This window comes from Cavia porcellus, unplaced genomic scaffold (genome assembly GCF_034190915.1).
Source record: "Cavia porcellus strain 051 isolate PalLab524CR breed Dunkin Hartley unplaced genomic scaffold, mCavPor4.1 scaffold_9, whole genome shotgun sequence".
In the NCBI taxonomy this organism is placed as follows: Eukaryota; Metazoa; Chordata; class Mammalia; order Rodentia; family Caviidae; genus Cavia; species Cavia porcellus.
In genome coordinates this window covers 6,393,206-6,410,955 of record NW_026947492.1, presented here as the reverse complement: position 1 = coordinate 6,410,955, position 17,750 = coordinate 6,393,206, and positions in this window count along the sequence as shown.

The following is a 17,750-nucleotide window of genomic DNA, read 5'->3' as shown; positions in this document are numbered from 1 at the left end:
GACAAGCCTTGCTAAGTCTCTTACATTGCTTGAATTTGGCAATCCTCCTGCTTCAGCCTGCTCGGGGACTGGGACTTTGGGCATGGGCCACTATTCCCAGTTTAACGTTGTGTAAGTAAGGAAACCCTAGCTCGTAAGGCTATTCGGCTTGACTGAGAGCACACAGCATACCGCAGGGACTTGGGTCCCAGCTGCCCCCAGTGCCATCCAGAGTTCTTACCTTGGCATTTAGGCATTCTGCAAGTGAATGCAGGGATGCTGGCTCCCCATACCTGACCTTCCCTTTGGAGGGTCACAACTGCCTCGCCCTCAAGGGGCAGGTAGTAACAGGCCAGGATAGAGTGAAGTAATCCAAGCAGCTGAGGGGCAGAGTTTAAGTGACATCCTTCACAGGCACTGACACACTTCTAAGAGGGATACCTCTGTACATTTTGCCACACGTACACCGTGCTGGCCTCACGCAGTCCTGGCCTCTTGCTCCTTGGAACTTTTTACAAATTTTCAGTCCTTTGCTCTCATGTCACCTGACACTTCTTTGCCTAGAAATAGCCTGAAAAGAACTAGAAGTAGACTAGATCTTGGAGGAGGACTTGGCCAACTTTGCCAGTGTGTTTCTGGGCCCCTTCTTGGCCAGCTGTCCTCCGAATGGCCACTGGAATTGCTTTTCTAAAGGACAGATCTGTCTCTCCACGCCCCTACTCAGGAAATCTCTCCTATGGCTCATTTCAGGGCCTACAGTTAGCTGTGTGGAGAGGCCCCTAAGACCTGTACATGCTGGTCCTGTGTGCCTGCCCTGGGGACTCCTCGGTGCTCCCCAAGCACAGAGGCGCTGTCAGATTTCCACAGCTCTATAGGACCAGGCCCACCACCTGAGGTGCCCACCTCTCACTGGGCCAAAGACACTTCTCCTTCCAAGTCCAACTCCTAGGTTACCTGTGCCCATTGTGCATTGCCTCAACATCAAAGTCTGTTTGGGTGGATCAACAGAGGAGAAAACAAGCTTCAGTGGGAAGGGAAAGGCACTGACTGAGGTGTAGCCGTTCTAATCACATTTCCTTGGCAGGTGCCCAGAAGGCTAAGCACAAGGATGGTGGGCATGATAGGAGGGATGGTAACAGAGATAAATCCTTTTACATATCTGCATGAGTATTGGAATCTGGGAACCCAAGGACAGCCAGCCACACCAGAGGTGAAGGCCCGGTCCCCAGGGCTTCCGTCAAGTCTGCACATGTCCCCTAGAAGACGCCGCGTCTGGTTGAGGCTCTGATGATCTGCTCCCGTCCCTCCTCTCTGGTTTTCTCTTTGCCCGGATTGTCTCAGAATTTGAAGCCAATCAGACACAATTCCATCTCATCACTGGGGGCAGAGGGGTAGCCAGATCCAGGAGGTGAGCAGGAGACCTAGATTGAGAGCCGGACCTGCCCGCTGCCCAGGGCCTCCCGGGGGTGCCCTTTCCACCACAGAGGGGCAGGGGAAGTCCTCTGCAGTACTCAGCCAGGCAATGCTGACCTTTTTACAACCCAGCTAAGTGTGAATCAGCCTTTGAACCAGTTTGTTTGTATTTCCCTGTGACCATGTTGATGTACCTTGTTGCTAGCCATGAATACAACCAGGACCCTGGGAGCTTCCCAAGAACCTTGGGAGCTTCTGATCCACCGGGGCCCATTTCTAGACTTTACCCTTTCGAATTTAGGCCAAGCCGCTGGGGTCAGATCAGAGTATGTGACGGGTTACAGCGTTAATATTCGGGCTTTGCAGAGCCCTGCTTCAAGTGGTACACCCCCTCTCCTCTATGTTGCCGTTTCTTTGAACATTTTTGCCTTCTTTGCATGATCTTGAGAGTTAAACCAAAGGCAGGCTGGCATTTGGCCTGGTCTCCCTAAGGAGCTCAGTTCTGAGATCTTTATTCCTGAAAGCAAGGTGTATGCGAGCGCCTGTGTGTGTGTGTGTGTGTGTGTGTGTGTGTGTTGGTGTGTGTGTGTGTTGGTTCAGAGGAGGCTTCAACCAAGAGAGAAGAATTCGCCTGAAGGCTGTCCTGATAATAACTGCAGTGATGTCTAGTGATATGGGTGCTCGAATTTGCTGAGCACTAACTGAAGGTAAGTGTGCAGAGTGACTTTTCGTGCTTTTCCTCCTATAACTGTGCAATAATCCTGGCAGAAAGAGATGAGTGCTGCATACCCATTTTAAAGAGGGGTATTTGCTATGGATGGAATGTTCATGTTTCCCAGAATTCACATACTGAAACCTGATCACCAACGCAGTAGAATAAGGAAGGGGGACCATTAGGATGTGATTAGGTCATTAAGGGTGGAGCCTTCCTGAGTGGGATCAGTTCCTATAAAGAGAGCCTCGGAGAGCTGTGTTCGCTTCTCCGGTATGTGGTCCCTGGGAGAGGGAACCATTATGAACTGAGACACAAGCCCTCAGCAGCCACCCAAGGAGTCCGCCACCCTCCTTTGCTGAGAAGTAAATGTGGCCTCTGAGTCACCCAGCTTATAGTGTGGTGTTGTGTGACTCCAACAGACACAGACCTACTGTCCCTATTTCCAGATGAGAACGCTTAGGCTCAGAGACTTACATGCATAGCTCGAAGTCACACAGCGAGGGACCAGTGTCGGCATCCAGACTGGCTTTAGTTCTTACTAGTCAATAACCCTGAGCGAGTCACTTCCACTCTCGGAGGCTCAGTGCCCTTCCATCTGTTACAAAATAACCAGGGCAGAGTTCTACTGACTTCATAAGACAGGAGGGATGGGCAGGGCGAGGAATGTGCTGTGTGAGTCTTCGTAATGGGTCTTAAGAAATCAGAATCCCAAGAGATCAGGAAGCAAACAGAATAACAGAAGACGCTGGGATTTTTTTTTTTTAACTATGCGAAAATGTTTTGAGCTGAGGCTTCTGTTGTGAGAGATTATCATTCTTCATGATCCGGGCTGTTTGGATGCTCTTATGGGAGTTAATGCTTTCCAAAAAATGATTTTACTTGGGCTCATCTCTCCATGGGAGTTGCATGGGACAAATCCATTATCCAGACAGGAAAACAGACTGCACTCCTGGCTGTCAGGAGTTGGTGAGAACAGGTTCCCCTGATGTCTCTCCCTGAAGTCTTCTCCAATTCTTTTACGTTTCCACGGGGAAGGCTGAGGCAGAAGGCTGAGGTGGGGAGGTGCAAACCCTGAGGTTCCTTCGGGAGCCACCCTGCCTTACAGAACGTGCATATCCTCTCGCTAAGCACCATATTTATAAAGTTCTTTCAGATGTGAACTCCTCTTAAGTACTTGTCCTAATGATGTTCTGTTGTCATTTAAATCAATGTTCTAAGCATTGTAGTTTCTGTCATTTTTCTCTTTGCATTTGAAATCACTGCAGCTGATTAGGCGTCAAGCACTTTTGTAAATTACTGTTGGCCTTAGGCAGTATATGTAGAGTGCCCAGGGAGAATAAGAAAAGGTCTTACCTTTATTTAAATGAAAAAATAAAACAAAATTTCCGACTCCAATAGCAAGAGAATAGCCATAGTTACCACAGGCTGTGTTGCTATCTCCAAAGTAGTTACTCAGGGTACAAAACACAAAGCAAAAAAGGATTCCTACCAAAAAGAAACGAAGAGCTAACAGCTCTGAGGGTCAGTTTTACAGGTTTGACCTGAAGGTTCTGATTCAGACCACATCTTTGCTGCTTAGCTGCATATCCTGGGTACATTGTCTAAACGCTGTTTCATCTGGAAACTGGAGCTTATGATAAAGATACAGGATTCTTCTCAATGTTGCATAAGTTTTAATATAGTGTATATAAAGTTACCTAGTCCAACATCTAGAAAGTACGGTAGTACTTTCTAACCAATTGTTAGATTGGTTAGAAATTGTAACCAATTTTGTTATGTTTGACCTCTGCCCAATCTAGTGAGCTCATGGATCGCTTCCTGCACTTCCTCCAGAAAGTCAAGCAAGCACTGAGCACTGAGCCACATCCCCCGGGTCCCTGCCCCTCCTTTAGGTGGCAGTGGTATTGGGGATTGAACCCAAGGGCTTCACACTAACCTACACCAGCAGTACTTTTTATTTTTATTTATTTGTTCGTTTGTTTGTTTTTCAAACAGAGCCTCCCTAAACTGCTAAACTGCCCAAGCTGGGCTTGAACCTGTGATCCTCCTGGCTCAGTCTTCCAGAGTGTTGGGATATCAGAATCACCATTCCTGGCTCCTACTCCTTATTCTTTTTCTTCCATCTCTTTCCCTTCTTCTTCCTCTTCTTCTTCTTCTTCCTTCTCCTCCTCCTCCTTTTTTATTTTGTTTTTTTTTTTTTTTTTTGTCTTTTTCGTTTTTCTCGGTACCAGGGATCGAACTCAAAACTGCCTGCTTGCAAGGCAGGTGCTTATGCCGCTGAGCTAAATCCCCAGCCCCTCCTCCTCCTTTTTTAAAGGTCTTGCTAAATGGCCTAGGCATTTTCGGAGTTACTGTCCTCCCGCCTCAGCATTCCTCTGTGCTAGGATGATAGGCTTGGGCCACATACCCACCCTCACCCCACTTTTCAATAGGCGTTTGCTAGGCTGCCCAGGCTGGCCTAGAGCTTGTGGTCATCCTGCCTTAGTGCCCATCCTCAGCCATTGGTGGCTGTGATTACAGGTGTGTGGCACAGGCCTGGCTAAGGTCTGTACGAAGGGAGAAAGTGTTGTAGAAATCCTAAAATCCATGGCTCCTTGGAGCAGCTATGAGGAGGGTTCCCACGGAGGTGCAGGTGGGGGCTGGTGGGTAATGCAGACATTAAACCCCAGGCGCAGCCCTTCCCTCCTAAAAGGTCCTAGTAGGTGAGACCAACACTGCACCCACAAGAGCCCCAGCTCAGGCACCATTGAGCTGAGAGAAAAGGAGCCTGGCCAAATAAAAGGACCCCACAGCCTCTGCCAAAGGCGCCGAGAAGAACTGTCAGTGCACCCTCAGGAGGACAGAAGGCCCAGGGCAGCATAGGGGACACAGGTTTTCCTCCCTGGGTCAGGGTTGAAGTCAAAGCAGGACAAAGCGCCGAGCCAGGCCTGGGGGCGGGGAAGAAGCAGGATCACCCCCTGTGACAATGTCAGAATCACTCCAGTCAGCGGCCAAAAGTTTAAGTCCTCAAACCCTTCCCGAAAGCCACCCACATTCTCCGGGGGTGGGTGAGTGCCCTGGGGTTCAGGAACCTGCACTGATAACACATTGTCCCCAGCTGTGGAGTTAAGCAGACAGGGAGCTGCAGAAGGTTTCTAACAGTTGATTTTAAACATCATGCAAGCTAGAGTCCAGACAAGAAGCAGCCCTGCGGCTTGGGGGAGGTGGGACCCTGGTGCTGTGCTGTGGGCAGCTCGAAGGACAAGGGTGCTCCCGAGCCTGGGAGGGAGGCATCTAGGTGATGCAGGCAGAGAGGAAGTGTGGGGAATGCCGGGGAGAGGCTCCCCATTTTTCGTGTGTGTGTGTGTGTGTGTGTGTGTGTGTGTGTGTGTGTGTGTGTTACTGGGACTTAACCGAAGGTCTTCACACTAAACTACAGCCCCAACCCTTTTTTACATTTATTTTTTAAATTTTGAACAACATCTGGCTCAGGGGCTAAATCGCCAGGCTGAGCTCGAACTTGCAGTCTTCCTGCCTCAGCCTGCCTGAGTGCTGGGATTACAGGTGTGCACCACCCTACCGGCCCACTGTTTATTTTTGAGGTCAGATATTTTCAGTGTGGAGTTCTGTCCTCCCGTTTCTCTTCACCTGATAGGCGGGACAGCTTCCCACCTCTCACGCCTGATACCCGTCCTGGAGATGCCGGGCCAAGTTTGATGCCCTGGTCCACTTCTGTTTGCTCAATGACGTGCGCCGCGTCTGCGCCAAAGTAAAGGAACTTTCTGTTTTACTGTTCTCCAGGGAAAACAGCCAAGAGTCAAAATAAACAACCCTGGGAGCGCAGACGCTGGCTCCTCCTCTGGAATCGACGGGTCTCCCCTTTGTATTTATGGGGCGCCCTGTGTGTGGCTGCGCGCGCACAGTGAGCAGGTCCGCCCGCGCTCGTGGCCGGCGCTGACCAGGCCAGAGGCCCTGGGCGGCTTGCAGCAGGCTGGGTCAGCAGCGCTTTGCAAAATCTCTCCAGTGGGGTTGACTGTCCGTGGCTCGCAGGTCTCGATGTTGCCCGCAGGCCGCCCTCGCCCCCTGGCGGCGTCGCCCTCAGCCCAGGGCCAGGCCTGCCCTGCATCCGCGGGAGCCAGCCCTGGTCAGCCCTGGTCAGCCCTGGTCAGCCCTGGCCAGCCCACCTGCGGCCCTTCCCCCGAGTCCTGCTGCCCTCTGGTGGCCACAGGCAGAACTGAGCGGTTTCCTCCGGATCCCGGTTCTCAGCCCAGACCCGGTTAGAATCAGCAGGCAGGTTGGAAAGCCATCAGTGCTCAGTCTGCGCCGCAGACCTTTATTCTGAGTTAAGTCAGAACCCCCAGCGGCGGCACCTGGGCACTTGGTACCCTTTTCATAGCTCCTAGGGAATTCTAATGCCCTGCACAACAGAAAGCCCTAAGTTAAACCCCCTTGATCTAGAGGGTTTTGTGCAGAGCGTCTGACCCCAGTGTGGGTTTTGCACCCCAGACAGTGCGTGTGCGCTGCAGGGATCCGGCCACGGTGCGGGCCGTGCGCCTTACCTCAGTGTCCTCAGGAAGGTGGTTAGAAGACAGATGCTTAGACAGCACCCTCCGTGCATTCGCATAGTTCACACTGTCTGCTGTTGGGAAATTCTCCCCTCCTGAAAATGAGAAAGGCTTCCACAGAATGGCAGGTTCCCCACCAGCTCTGGTGGCAGCCACAGGGACAGGAAGCCTGTCCTGGTGCTGCATCCCCAAAGCTGCCAGGCAGGCTGGGCTGGCTTCTCCCATTTCAGCAGTCCATCAGGCCCTGGATGCAAAGGCTTGGAAGGGAGCAGAGCCAGCACCAGCACACTTAAATTAATTTCCAGCAGCTGCATTGGATTAAAATCACCCACTTCTCCTCTCCAGTCTCTGTCTCATGTTCCTGAAAACGATCTCCTGACCCTCAGTTTCTCCTCCTTTGTCTTTCTCACGGTCTCATCTTTGAGCCTATTAACTCTGGGTCGCTTTGTGCACCCAAGCCACCCTCCCTCCAATAGGTGTGGCTGGAAGGCAAAGTCATAGTGAGACCACGCCCTGCTTGCATCTCTCTGCCTGTGTTGGGAACACACGTGTGCATCTATGCATGTGACTTTGCATACTGTCACAGTATCACCTCAGCCCCTGCACCCATCTTCCTAGGGGAATTTTCTCAAGGCAGCAACCTCCTGGGAGAATCAAGGGGAGACAGACTAGTCTAGAGAAAACTAGTAGGGAGGGAAGCAGGTGCCTATGGACAGAGGTTAAATGCCCAGGGAGCCAACTGGACAAGCAGCCTCGCCCTGCAACTCTCACTGTGAGGCAGCTCCCAGGAAGGGTCCAGGCTTCCTTTGACTCTGTCTTTGCCATCACATGTTAGTCTTTCTCTAGGAACTTTGGGCGCCGCACAAGGCCTAGGAACAGGTCTCCCCACAGTCCTGTATGGCAATCAGTGCAACCCAAAGCCTTGAATGCTGATCATGGCAGCGAGGCTGATTCTTCCCATGGCTCCCATGTTATTGACACTGAAATCCATTCAGCTTGAGTCTTCTGCCGTGCTCTTCCCTTCCTCACAGGTCTGCTGAGCAGAGCTGGGGTACGGGGACCTGCACCATGGACAGCTGTATGACTGTAGCTACCTGACCTTCCCTGGCCATCCCCGAGGTGTCACCAGCCTGACACTGAATCCACTTGGGTCTCCGTCAATCTCAGCTACCACAGTTTTGGGGTGGGCAGGTGTATACAGGATGTCATTACACTCAGAGGCCCTGAGCTCCCAGGATGCTAGTGGAAATGATGTGGGAATGGAAGCAAATGTCACACTGCCCCCATCCACGTAGCTCACTTCGAATGATGCAGCGCGCCTGGGGGAGCTGAGAACAGTCCACTCCCAAATGGCCCAATGGGATTGTGTGCATCAGCTCACATTACTGGGACAGACATCTGAGATGGGCAGCTTAACAGAAAGGAAGGTTAACTTGGCTCACAGCTCTGGAGATTCCAGTCCAGGTCCATTAGTCTGTGGCTTTGGGGGCTATGGCAAGGCAGCACAGCATGATGGGAATGTGTGGAGAGAAAGCTCCTCGGCTCATGGCAGCATGGACACAAACAAGAGGAGGGGCCAGAGTCCCAGTATCCCCTTCCAGAACACCCCAAAATGAACCAACTTCCTCCCGTTCTACCCACTTCCCAAAGGCCCAACTCTTCCCAGTAGCACCGCACGCTATAGACCAGTCCTTACCACGTGGGCCTTGAGGGGACTTTCCAGATCCAAGTCATAGCTGGAGGAAACATCAGGGTAGAGAAAACAGATGACCCAATGGGTCTCCCCAGCATAGAGCCTGCTTTACTATCCCAGGTCCTGAGAGAGACCCACTGGGCCAGTCCTCGAACAACTCCACGGAAGGGGTGCTATTATTATCCCCGTGAACAGATGAAGAAATTAAGCCATAGAAAGTTTGCTCAGCTTGGTGAATGTTAGGGAGTCTTGCTAAGTGCTCTAATTTTAACCATGACGTTGTGTTGTTTTCCAAAGAGGGTTTCCCTCCAGGCCCTCAGGGTGGCTTGAGAAATGGTAAATTCTAGAACCTACATAAGAACCCTGCCCAGGTGACTATTTTAGAAGAAGACACAGCTGTTAAAGGAGGGCAACCCCCACAGCCCCAGGACCTGCCTGTTAGTGACCCAAGGCAGAGTCCCTCCATTATTTGCTTGTTTCCTGTTGCCCCAAGCTGAATGCTGTGGCTTCGTGTCCCTGGGTAAGGGGCAGGGAGGTGCTTTGTCCCCTGGACATGGGTTTCTCCTATTCACCCTCTGAGAGGTAGCTCACCACCCTGCTAATGTAGACACTCTCTCCCCTCTCTGTAGACACCTCCAGAGGGGTTTACAGCAGAATGCATCTGCCCAGCCCACACCAGTGCAGGCCCATGCATTGCCCCCCAGTTTCTGTTGCAAATACCAGCTGCAGACAGCACAGGGAGGGGAAGCTTGAGGTAGAGGAGCAGAGCAGGCAGCCGGAGGGCGGTGCCTGCTGAGTTCGGATCTTAAGCATCTCCCCAAGGCCTCTGTGTTAAGCACTTCATTCCCAGGGTAGCACCACTGGGAGACGGTGACCCAGGTGGGAGGGAGGTCTGGTGGGAGTCCTTAAGTCACTGGAATGTGTCCTCCAAAGAGATTGTGGGGCACTGGTCTCGGGCCCCCTCTCCTCTCTTGCTTCCTGGCCTTGGGGTGAGAGGTTTTGCTTTACCAAGTGCCTCCTCCGTGATGTACTTCCTTTCAACGGGCCCAAAAGCAATGGGACCATTCGCTCTTGGACAGAAAATTCCAAAATTGGGAGCCAAAATAAACCTTTGCTCTACACACATTGATTGTCTCTGGTATTTTGTGGTAGGGACAGAAAGCCAGCTGACACAGTGGCTAAGCTGCACCGGACCCCAGTGTGGACCGTCACCAGCGCGGCTGCAGGCACTGAGGTGATGCTGATTGCACTGGCCTGTCCCTCCAGAAACAGAGAAGGAAGGGGAAAGCTGAAAGGGGAAACAACAGGAGAAGAAAGTGAAGAGGAAGATGAATAAAAGTCCCAGCTGATGCAAATATTGACACAACCATTTCCAGGGTAAATAAAACTCCCATTTGTGTTATGCAAGTGCGATATTCTCTGAATACTTCTGTCTTGAGGAAGTTTTTATTTCGCCATAGAAGAAAAATGTTTTCATATTCTCTCCTGCCGCTCAGACCCAGAACCCAGCAAGGCCTTGTGCCCTCGAGAGCCATAATATTATTTGTTAACATTTTTATGATGCCAAATGGTCTGTAGGAGAACAGGCGCCATCCTTTAGCTGGGAAACCATATGGCACGACGAGTAATAAATAAGGTATTGTGATAGTTAATGAACCTAATTGCCAGCAAAGGCTTTAATACAGAGACTGTGCTGCTGAGAATTTAGCACTGCATTAGGGATGCTGCGGAGCTCCCCTGACTTCTGAGGCTTAATTTAAGTTCTATATTGCAAACTCCAGAAAATAATTCCAAACCCTCCTGCTGGAAAAGCAGCCTGCTGGTAGACTGTGATTATACCGAATTACTAAAATCGCAATCAATTTTATACACACAGTTAACCCTTGCCAGGAAGTGCTACCAGAGGACAGGGACCAGGATTGTACCCCGTTCTTCCTGTGGCTCTGAACTGAGCAGGGCAAAGACGGTCAGGGAAGGTGTGGTGGGCAGAGAGGCTAGAGGCGGGTCCTGGCTCCCAAGAGAGGAGGACCTCGAACAGAGGCTGACAGAGACCTGATCAGGCACAGTCTGCTGGATTTCCCCAATCCTGCAGGGTCCCCTTCCTTTTGGGATGAGAAGACAGAGGGTCCTGGAGGGAGGGTCGAGGCTCACCCTCCACTCCTTGGCAGCAGGGACCCCCGGCAGGAAAGAACAGAGCTGTTTCTGCTCCTATTCCATAAGTCAAGGTTATTAACTAGAGAAGATCAAATCGTGGCAGTCAAATAACCTTGCATGGAGTAAAATGTAAATGCCGACAGCTGCCGCTGAACTTTCGTGATGTCTGGAAGGGTCCCTGGGTGAGAGGAGCTCACCACAGAAGGAGCAGCGGAGCCGGGTAAAGGTGTTTTTTCCCATCTTGTTGCTGGAGCTCGCCACAAGCCTCCCTCACCTTCCAGTCCTGGCCAAAGTGGAGCGAATAGTCAGTGGTAGAAATGGAGAGTTTAGCAAACTGGCTGCAGCCACGCCAGGAGTTAGAGGAGAGAAAGCTTTGAAGCCCCACATTCCTTCCCGGGAGAGCTGCTGGTCCCAGGGCACCTCTGGCCCACCAGGCCATGTCCCGGGGTGGGGCCCCAGGCTGTCGTCTGGAAAGCTCAGAAATGTCTTTTCTGGGAATGTCCTCAAAGGATTGGGCAACCTCTCTTGCTGTACCCTGGGTGCAGTGGAGCAGGCTGAGAGCGGGGAGTGAATGCTGGAAATGAGGAATCTTTGCATACATCAAGAAGAAAATGGATGCTGGGTATGATGGTGTACACTTGTATTCCCAGCGCTCTGGGAGGCTGAGGCAGGAATGTTGAGACTGCTTGAGCTCATTCTGGGCAATGTAGTGACTCAGTAAGAACTTGTCTCAAAATTCCAAATATATATATATATATATATGCTGAGGCCATAGCTCAATGTGAAGTCCTGGGTTCAGTCTACTACCAGAAGAAAAAGGGAGAGGGAGGAGGCAGAAGAAGGGGAGGGGGAGGGAGAGGAAAAGGATGAAGGGAAAGAGGAAGAAGTGGAGGAGGAGGAGGAGAGATAAGACAGAAAGAACTGAGGCTGGAGAGCTCCACAGAGTCAGCAATGCACACAGGGAACTTAGGTCACGGATTCTAGGAAGCAGGTTTAGAAGGGTCTCGGCTCAAAACTCGAGACTCCCTGCAAGGAGTGACCTGTGTCCTACACATTGCAAGAGCTAGAACAAAGCCCCACCGCCGTGGACTGGGGCACACTCAGCCTCATTCGGGGACAGGGATGGGAATTTTGGGTAGATTCTGGGGGCCGGCAGTAGTTTTATGGGACAGAGCCTTAGGACCTCTGGCACTGAGGAGCTCTGTCTACACCGCAGTCTGGGGCTCGGGGGACTGAGGGATCGAGGGTGAGACATTGCTGTTGGTGTGAAGCTTCTTGAAGGCGGGAATCTCACTGTCCTCAGCAGCCAGCCTGAACACACTCAGGAACTTGAACTAGATGGACAACAGAAGAGTGTCCTCCACAAGTGACCAGGAAGGGATGTACTTGCATCAATCCAACTTGCCAGGCAGGCAGTGACTGATGGTTCCTTCAGGCAGCCCTGGCAGGGTACAGGATCATCACGGTCTGCTAAAGCAGGAGGGCCCAGCCTTGGGGGTCAGCCCCACTGTGGGTGCAGGACCATCGCTGCTGGCAGGGCTCCTCGCAGAGCTATGTGGTTGGCCACTCCTCTGGTCCTGAGATGGATGCTCTTGGCGGCCTTGTTCGTAAATCCTGCCACCCGAGCCCAGTGCAAGGAAACGTTGACACTGCAGAGGTCTTCCTAACCTCTGCCTGTGGAGATAGGAGGAAGGGCCATGGGACCTACACAGGCCGTCTCTAACCCTGATAGAGCTTTAGAATCAGTTGGAGAGCTCTTGAAAACACAGGTGCAGGACCAATCCACCGCGGCTCCCACCCAGAGATCTGAGGTGGGTGCCTGGCCTGAGCAGATGTTTAGGGGCCACAGGCGCTCCTTGGTCTATTTCCCTGGGGGAACTGTTTCCCTGAAGGAGTCCTGTACCCTGCCCGCCTCCCTTCCTCCCTCCTCAGGGCCAGACTTCACTCTCCTGGGGAGCTTAGCAATTGAAGAAAACCACAGAGAATCTTCTTAAACTGCAAGCAAGATACAAAAGCAAAGGGCAGACATCGTTAACTTGGCTGTGGTTAAAGCCTAGGTCAGAGGCACAGGCAAAGTCGCTCAGTTTCTATCTATGGTGGCCTCTCCTGGAAAGACAGATAAACAGCTGGACGTAGTGTTGAACCGAATGACTTTGGCCCAGATGACCTTCTGTCGTTCTGTGCTTTATACATGAGGACCAGAAGGGCAGAAAAGGACCTTGACCCTCAAGGACAATGTCAGGCCTGACCAAAACTCAGTGTCTGGAGTTTTCTTTTGGAACATCCTGCATCTTCTTCCTTCAAGGTGCATCATCTGGGCGTTAAGAAGATAAAATAAGAAATATTCCAGACTCACGTTCATACATCGGATGTGAGAGGGACCGAAGGACCCCTGAGAGGTTTCTCTATAAAACTGGCAATGCCGTAATATAGTGTGTGTGTGTGTGTGTGTGTGTGTGTGTGTGTATACGCGCGCACGCCCACGCGCGTGTGTACTGGGAAATGAACCCAAGACCTTTGCACTGAGCTACATCAGCAGCCCATGTTTTATTCTTTAAAATTTTTATTTTTATCAGCATGTGTTTTAGAAACAAAGATTACACTCATTGTAGGGAATTGCTATAGGTATATAACACGTTAATTTTTTTATTTCCTCTTCTCCTGCCATATATTAAATTTTCAGCATGTCATGAACATAAGAGACCTGGAATGAAGGACCTTATCTAACAAGGCTTCCTGCGAAGGGACTCAAGACAAGAACTACAAGTATTTACCGTTACTGATATCATCCCACTCTGTGCTAACAGCTTTGGAAATCACAAAAGGAGAAGAGATAGTGCCTGCCTATGTAGCTGGCAGTCTAGTTAGAGAGGCCGTAAGACAGGAAAGGGCCAAGGGATTCTAGAGCAAGCAGATCACTTTCCAAGCGGGGGGCCCCAGACACGGCTACATCCTCACTTGCTCTGGATTCTAAGAAGTGGACCAAGTTGGACCCAACTCCTCGGGGCAAAGGGAACCAGGGTGAGGAGGTGAGAGGCTGGGCGAAGGGAGCTTTCTCAAGGTCGGGGTGTACTGAGGCAAAGCTGGGCAGGAGCTCCAGGCTGGCTAGATCGTGGGGTCAGTCAGTGGCCTTGTGGACTCCAGCTCTTCCTCTCCCAGGGAGACCCCTTGAGAGGCCCAGGGCCCTGTTGTGTCAGACAAACGCTGAGATCCATCAAGTGTGGATTTTATACCGTATACAAATGCACTTTACAATCCTGAAGAAGCTTTCCACTCAGAGGACACCCCTGGAATATTTTATAGTGATGCAGATCTAGGGAAAAGAAGAATAAATAAAAGAGAAGATAATTATTTCATGGAGTTCTCTTAGGATATGCCACAGCAGGGAATACTTACAAAGAATATGTATTACTAGAGAGACACAGCCATTCATGCATCAGACTGAACCATAAATTGTCAGAAGCAGGAATGGGGGGAAACAGACCGGAGAGCCTGGGTTGCCCACCCTGCCATCGGCACCGGTTTCACGCTGCACCTTCTTGCCGCGGCTCCGTGCGCCAGCCCCAGCTCAGTCCTGCAGAAAAAGACACTGCCTAATAAATGTCTCTGGAAAATTACAACTCTACTGCTACAGTAAAAAGATGGTGCCGTTTATCTCCGCACCATCTGCACAGACCCATTCGTTGCTCCCGAGGCAGCTCGCACGCACCCAGAGAGTCTGTAAGTCTCCGAGACTCACGGTGTTTTCTTCCCAAGGATGTGGTGGAACTCGAGAAGCTAATTTCTCTTTCTGGCTCCCTGCAGCCCAGCTGGAGGACAGCATTGACTGGACCTCCTGGTGGGCCTGTGCCACTCACAGCAGCATCAGAGCCGGTCCTCAGGGTGGGGACCAGCAGCTTTCATCTGCCTGTACAGATGAAAAGGGACAGGGAACACTCTTCCTTGTTCACCCACCAATCATCTATCGCACAAATAATAAGGAGACTCTGCTAAGTGCCAGGCCTGCATAACTGCCTGCACTTCCTGGAGGCTCTTAGTCAAATGTCATCTTCTGCAGGAGGCCTTCCCTGGGTTTCCTCGTCTAAAATTACAACCACCACCATTTCCCGCAGAAGCTGTCCCTCTGCACCAGGTTTCTCTCTGCCCCTTTGCTCTGTAGGGTGCATGACCTCCCAGCTCTGCTCACTCCCAGGCAGCACCTGTGTCTCTGCAGGCGACCTCCAGGGGACCTACTTTGCCAGAAGTGCCCAGGAACAGGCAGCTTCTACACCCTGCTAGGCACCGCCTTTGACCAGTGAATGATGCCTGCAAACCTATCAACAGTCCAGCACTCACCCAGCGCTGCACCAGCAGCCATGTGTCTGCTGTTGATGAAACATAATCTGCTAGGGAGGAGGTAGGGAGCCACCAAACCAGGAATCAGAGACTGCTGTGTGGTACAGGGTCTGTGGTCTTTGAGGAGATATATGTTGAACTCATGCCAATGACAAGCTAGAGGTGGCATGGTGAAATCCAGCAGCTGAGAGGGACAAGATGGATCGGGCAGGATGATGCTCCACCTCTGCTCTGACCGCAGTCTAGTCCCCATTCACCTGGAAGACGCTGGCTGTTTGGCATGTCCTGTGTTCCCTGTAGAGCAGCCACCAGGACCCCGAAGTCCATGACACAGATGACTTGAGGCCCCTCCCTTCTCTCCTCCAGGAGGCTCCCCTGAACTGAAAACCTCTCTCCAACACCGCTGTCCTCTGACATCACCTCTGTCCTCCCCCACGCCCAGCCCAAGAACTTCAACCCACACTGCTGCCTTCAGCAGAAGAAAGCGCTCTTCTTTCCAGTATGAGCAGGAGCCCCTGAGACTTCGCTCTGGTACTCACTTGAACTGGTCATGCCATGGTGGGGGGTGGGGGGTGACACTGGAAAATCGAGGACCAGGTTTCAATGATATCATGGAGAAGCCACACAACCCAAACTTCAGGACGGTGGAGGATGAACTGTGCTCACAGCAGAGTGGGAAGCCACAGGGGACCTCTCAGAATAGTCTGGAGGTTGTAAAATGTGAGCTGTGATAGTGTGACCCATGAGCTGGGGAGGAGACCACGGAGAGGAGGGGCAAGTGGCGGCTACTCGGTAAGTTTAATAAAATTTGGTTCTGAGTAGCTGTCTCATATGGAAAGGAGAAATGAAGACAGGAGAAAGACCAAGAAGGGGAGAGGAGGGGTAACAGCTCCTACAAGACTGATAGGAAAGATAAATAGTACAGACACCCAGAGAGATAGGAAAGAAGCAGGAAGAGTCAACAAACTCCTGGAGAGACTTCCCTTTAAAGAAAAAAAGCCAGGTGTGGTGGTGCACACCTGTAATCCCAGCACTCAGGAGGCTGAGGCAGGATTGCTATGAGTTCGAGGCTCACCTGGGCTACATAATGAGTCCAAGACCAGCTTGAAATACATGGTGGGGCCCTGTCTCAAAATGAAACAAACACAAAACAAAACAAAACAAAAAACCCTTTTTATTTGGAACTAATTCTAGTTTCCCCAAAACATTGACAAAATAGTACAGTGAATCCCACACCTGCTGACCCAGTGCCCCCTGCGGTTGATGTGATCATAGCACCAAAACCAGGCATTAATGTTGCTACAATACCACTAATTAAACCACAGAATTTATTCAAGTCTCACCAGTTTCCTAGTGAGAGCTGGAGAGAAAAATAAATACAGGGAAACGGAGAAAGAGAAGAGGTCAGACACAATCCCTGAGTTCCCCCTAGGAAAAGTTTGCAGAGTTTTGACCCACGAGAGACTGGTGCTCATCTTTAGCACGCACCACACATGAGACACCTCCTCCATGGCTGTCTCATACAGGGATGGAGTCAGGTGTTCCTGGCACAGAGCCAGAGGCACCATCATGAAGGTCCCTGGGGAACCAGCCCACATTCTTTGTCTTATTGAAGCCAGCCTAGCACCTAGGACTGAGGCTTATACCGTAAAGCTATTCCAGGGACTCCCAATGTAGACATGCTAGTTAGGTTCTCAGCCTCATCCTCCAGAAGGAAGCTCCTGCTTTAAAGCCCTTTGCTAAGCTTTTCTCCCTAAATGCCTCTTGTGGGATACCATCACGGTGGCCAAGATCTCAAGCCCTCTCCCTTGGACTTTACATTTCAGGGGCCCAGGGAAGTTTGGTCACAGTTGTTCAGGAAGGAAAGAAGACTTCTAACCTAATGCTGGGGTCCTGAGCACCTTGTCCGCTTGATTTGGAAATCAGGCAGCCTAGGGAAGGTGAGCTGTCAGTCACCAAAAGGTTCATTAATTATCTGGGCCCATTCAGCTTGGAGGGCAGCCACGGTGGCAGACTGCAGGTGTGGAGGACAGTCCACCCAAGGCTCCCCCACACTCCTTCTCGGGCTGACTCCAAGGATATAAAACAGCCCTAAGCCCAGGAGCCTGCTTCCTGAATAGAAGCATGCTGGATGGCTTCTTTAACAAGGTCCCTTTCTGTAGGTTTTTGCTTCATTAAGGGACACAAATCCTACCATTTTGTCCTCTCTTGGCACCCTGATTGTTCCCCCTAAAGACCAGACAGGCCCAGACGTTATTTGAAGGACAGTGGCAGCCGTTTGCAGAAGGTGCCAGGGGAAAGGAAAACCAAACTTGATTAGCAGCAGATGCCAAGACAGAGCCACGGTGTGACCCTCGCAGCAAAGGGCCCGTGATTCCAGGCCAGAGGAAGTGATCCTTGCTGGGAATCCTGGGTCATCTCAGAACAATATAGCTCTGTATGTTTGTGTGTGTGTGTGTGTGTGTGTGTGTGTGTGTGTGTGTTTGTGTAGACTGTGGAAGGGAGGGAATGAAAGCACCTGTTAGTTGAGCGCTCTTTAGTGATACAGACTTACATAAAATTACGTCATCTACATCCAGGCCCCAAGAGTATACAATGCAGTGTAGGGGCATGAGGAGAAGGGCGTGTTGTGGCACCACGGGCGCGGGACTGGACCTGCTGGGATGCATCGCACCTTCACACTTGCCACTCGGGCACTTGCCCACAGCAGCACTGAGCGAGCACCCGCCACTGGAGCATCTCCAAGGTCCCCAGGTGGGTGAATGTGTCTTTGCCACCGCCAGGCCTGCCCAACCGGAGCCCAGAGAAGCTGCTTCTGAAAACACCTAAAAATACAGAATCAGAACTTTCTGATCGACCAGCTTCAGGGAATTGGGCCTGCCTGCCTGCCTGTGCCCTGAACACTGGACTGGGCGGC